This window comes from Leptinotarsa decemlineata, unplaced genomic scaffold, assembly GCF_025532065.1.
Source record: "Leptinotarsa decemlineata unplaced genomic scaffold, Ldec_3_MD MMD2_P_RNA_scaffold_14, whole genome shotgun sequence".
Classification (NCBI taxonomy): Eukaryota; Metazoa; Arthropoda; class Insecta; order Coleoptera; family Chrysomelidae; genus Leptinotarsa; species Leptinotarsa decemlineata.
Window position 1 is genome coordinate 9,762,038 of NW_027412528.1, and position 5,515 is coordinate 9,767,552.

The window sequence follows — 5,515 nt, forward strand, 5'->3', positions numbered from 1 at the left end:
TTAAGGCATAATGTCCTTCTGGCAGCACATGAAGGTCATCCAGGAATCTCGGCCATGAAAGGTAGATTACGAACAAAAGTATGGTGGCCCAAGATTGATAGCGAAGCAGAGAAAATGGTAAAAACTTGTAGAGGTTGTATTATGGTAGCGACACCTACGTTACCCAACCCCATGAAGCGGCGGGAGTTACCGTCTAGTCCATGGGTAGATATAGCTATCGATTATCTTGGACCGTTACCTAGTAAGGAGTACATACTAGTGGTCATTGATTACTACAGTCGCTATAAGGAGATTAAAATCACTAAAGATATAACTGCCAGGAAAACAGTAGATCTGCTATTTTTCATACTATACCTTACTGGCCTCAACAAAATGGCGAAGTTGGCAGAACAGAGATATCTTGAAAAGAATAAAAATAAGTCAGTCACTCAAACAAAATTGGAATAATGCACTCCAGGATTATTTAGTGATGTACAACAGCACTCCCCACTCGGTAACAGGAAAAACTCCAGGTGAACTTTTCTTCGGTAGACAATTTAGAGATAAAATTCCAAGTATTGTGGACTTTGAAAATAAAATAGACAACGAATTGAGGGACAGAGATAAAGTAGAAAAAGAAAAAGGGAAAGAATATAGCGACAAGAAAAGAAAAGCAAAAGATGATTGCTTTCAAGAAGGAGATAAGGTATATGTAAAAGAAATGCAGAGGGAAAATAAAACTTGCCCAAACTTCACACCCACTCTCCATTCTATTGTAAATAAAAAAGGTGCTGATGTTCACCTAAGAAACGATGAAACGGGACAGGAGGTAAGAAGGAATGTTATACACCTCAAAAAGGTCGATGGAGAATGGAAAATATTAACAGATGATAAAGAATCGAATCTCTGATCGTTATTCATTATTATACTTTATTTTCAGGTTATGTGGTTTATCACTATTGCTGTTAATTACTGACACTATTGATTTGAATTTGTATATATTTAATTATATCTATATTGGTATTGTGATAATTTGTTGTTGATTCAACATTTGAAATAAAAACAAGGAAGAGATGTAGTATTCTGTTGTACTATTCCGTTGTAGTATTCTGTATCAATAAATGGATCGATGAGACATGAATGAGTAACCCCTGATAAAGTAACCGAAGGGAACGGGGATTATTCAGTTGTGTCTAGGCGGTCGGTTAGTGAACACGAGTTTTATTAAATATTACAGGGGGCATGATGAATCTAATAAATCATTAAATCGCGGGAATTTTAAAGAACTAGTTATTCTTCTTAGCAAATATGACACAAATTTAAAAACATTTTTAGAACATGATAATGATAATAGATCGGTTTTTTTCTGGGACATCCAAAACTATTCAAAACGAATTAATTGATTCAATTGCTTTTGTTGTAAATAAGAAAATTGAAGACGAAATTTTGAATTCCTTGTTTTTTTCTTGGCAAGTTGATGAAACAACCGACATTAGCTGTCATTCACAATTATCCGTAATTTTTCATTACGTTGTAAATGATCAACCTGTTGAACGGTTCATGGGATTTTATGATGTAAGTTCTGGGCGTTCTGCCCAAGATTTATTTGATTTTTTATCAACCAAATTCGAGAAATTTGACTTGCGTTCGAAATTAGTGGCTCAAACATACGACGGGGCTTCTGTAATGTCGGGAGAAGTAAATGGTTTACAGACAAAAATTAAATCTATAGCACCTCAAGCATTATTTACTCATTGCTATACACATGTATTTAATTTAATTTTAAGTAATGCTTGCAGTTCACTTCATCAGGTTAAAGTATTTTTCTCAACCCTGTTAGGTTTTTCATCATATTTTTCCAAATCAACAAAGCGTACTCAAGTGTTGGAACAAATTGGGGGAAATCGTATACCTACTAATGTAGCAACTCGTTGGAATTTTACTTCACGCGCAGTTTTGACAGTTAACAACAATAAAGATAGATTAATTGAAACTTTTAATTTTGTTATTAATAGTTGTGATTTTGATCAAATATCAATTAGAGAAGCTGTAGGTTTAAAAGCTTTTTTAGAGGATCCACAAAACATATTTTTTTTAGAAACATTTAGAATAATTTTACACGAAACTGATATCGTGTTTTCTATTTTACAAAATAGGCAAACAGATGTTGTAAAAGCAAGAAATTTACTGCAAACTACTCTAACTAAAATTCGTGAATTTAGGACTAACAGTACCTACTTATTTTGATTCAATTTATGAAAAACTGGAAATCGGCGCTTTACAATCAAAACGTCGTAAGGGAGTTTTTTAAAAGCCGGCAAATATTAGTATAAAGTTCAGAATGGGCCAAAGCCACCCGCTATTACGGTACCTAAGAAACGCTTCAGCTCATTAGTTGGTCAAATATGGAAAGAAACAGATCCCAAAATCATTATGAACGGTTTTAAAAAAAGCAGGCATTGTTCCTTATAATTCCGAAGTCGTGTCCAAGGAGAAATATGATCCATTATCATACAAGAGATGAGAAGAGCATCAAAGAACCAATAGCAAATTACCAACGAATGATGTTGTAGCGAGCGTTGCTGGTACTTCCAATGAGAATGACGTGCCATCAGAAACAAAGTGCAGATTTGAAGAATTACTTCTATCTACTGTCAAACAATATAATCCGCCCGAAAGGGTAATGAAGACGAGAGTAGCTTCTGGAGCAGAAGTGATAACAGCCAAGGAAGCTTCCAATCGCTTGCAAGAAATACATGATACCAAAAAGAACAAAAACAAAGGATTTCAAGCAGAAGTTCACCAAAATTTTGAACCAGAAGAAAACGAACAAGAGGAAGAAATGATACTTGATGATAGTGACGATGACATAGAAGAAGAGATGAGAGAAGAAGAAGCACTAGAAGCTTCTATGAATGAAATTAGTAAGCCTTTGGATGCAATAACAGAAAATGATTGGGTGTTAGTGTGCCTCTCAGGAAAAAAGTCCTGAAGGTACTACGTTGGCCAGATCATACGTGCTGCTGATAGCGAATATAATGATTTTGAAATAAAGTTTACCAAAAAAATTCCTACTTTAGATCCTATGTCTGCTTCAACTTTTATATAGAAATGCCCTGAAGAATGTACATTTATTGTAAGAGAGGACATCATTCTTTCATTATTTGAAATAGACTGTTCTACATGTAACGTAGAATAGTTCTTAGTTAATTTCTGTCAGACGAAGTTAAATCTTCATTCTAAAGATGAATAAAACGAAGTTTTGCTAAAATGCGACTTTTTTCATTTCGACACTTACACAGTAAAATAATTTTTTATGTACCATTTCGTTGTACGATCGGAATCATTTGTCTATTGTGTTATTCAGTGTATTAAGTAGTTTTAAACAGTTGCCCCACATAATTTTAACTGTATAACTATTTGAGATACAAACCAGTTACACACTTGCCCCAAAAGTCTGGGGAAGTGTGTAGTATGAACCCTGTTTGAAAAAAAACCCTATAAAATCCAGGACATTATGTTTAAGAAGTTGTTATTCCTACAAAACCTTAAGGTACATGAAGTTCACAGATATAATAAAAACAATATTCTTTGTTCAATCACATTTTTTCATATCTTTTTATAAATTATTATATAGTTACTACACTGTTACTCCACTTCACCTTATCTTTTGTCTTGAAGACATATTCAACAAATTGTATCTAAGTATGACCCACATACACCATTTCATAAGATCAAGTGTTATATCTCATAACAAATATAAAATATTAGCAATACAACACCCAACATTGGTTTTTCTGAAAGAGAATCATGTTTCTTGCGGCTTGAAGACACATTCAACAAATTGTATTTCAGTATGACCCACATATTCCATTTTATAAAATCAAGTGTTATATCTCACAATAAATTTAAAATATTAGCAGTACAACACTTCACATCTGTTTTCCTGAAAGAAAATCATGTATCTCGCGATTTGAAGACACAATCAACAAATTGTATTTCAGTATGACCTACATATTCCATTTTATAAGATCGAGTGTTATATTCCATAAGAAATATAAAATATTAGCAATACAACACCCAACATCTGTTATTCTGAAAGAGAATAATGTATCTTGCGATTTGACGACACATTCTACAAGTTGTATATCAGTGTGACCCACCAAGACCATTTTATAATATCGAATATTATATTTCATACCAAATATAAAATAGCAATACAACACTTCACATCTGTAGCTCTGAAAGAGAATCAGATCTTGCGATTTGAGGACACATTCAACAAATTGTTTATTAGTATAACAACATATTCCATTTTATAAGATCGATTCTTATATTTTATAACAAATATGAAATATTAGCAATAAAACACTAAACATCTATTTTTGTGAAAGAGAATCATGTATCTTTCGTCTTGAAGATATATTCAACAAATTGTATTTCAGTATGACCCACATATGCTACTTCATAAGATCGAGTGTTTTATGTCTTTTAACAAATATAAAATATTAGGAATACAACACTTCACATCTGTTTTTCTAAAAGAGAATAATGTATCTTGTGATTTGAAGACACATTCAACAAATTGAATTTCAGTATGCCCCACATATTCCATTTTATAAGATCGAGTGTTATATTTCATAAGAAATAAAAAATATTAGCAATACAACACCCAACATCTGTTTTTCTGAAAGAAAATGATGTATCTTGCGATTTGAAGGCACATTCAACAAATAGTATTTCAGTATGACCCACATATTCCATTTTATAAGATCAAGTGTTATATCTCACAATAAATTTAAAATATTAGCAAAACAACACTTCACAATCTGTTTTTCTGATAGAGTCATGTATCCTACGATTTGAATAAACATTCAACAATTTGTATTTCAGTATGACCTACATATTCCATTCCATAAGATCGAATGTAATATTTCATGTCAAATATAAATTATTAGTAATACGACACTTCACATCAGTATTTCTGAAAGAGAATCATGTATTCTGCGATTTGATGACACATTCAATATTTTATATTTCACAAAAAATATACACTTCGCATGTTTTTCTGAAAGAGAATCATGTATCTTGCAATTTTTACACATTTTACAAATTGTATTTCAGTATGACCCGCATATTCCATTTCATAAGATTGATGGTTATAAATATATTGATATAATTTTTTCAACAATATAGAATTATATGTATCCAAAGCCATTTTGAAAATTATATAAGTGAAACTACTGGTACATAACATTAATGGATGAATTTTGTATATGGAAATTTCAGAAAAATAACATTAGCTATACAAACAGGTATACTTTAACTTAGTTATACCAGTTGAACCCATGACAAATCATCTATGAATAACTTCTTTCTTACTACAGAATCTAAATGCACACATCATAAAAATCCCTCCTACAATAAAGCATATTACGCATGTACTGGCAGTAACAAAATTGGTCCTCAAAGTAATATTATGAATCGATTCCTGATCCAATATTTGACCAATATGCTTCTTTGTGGGATGTACTGA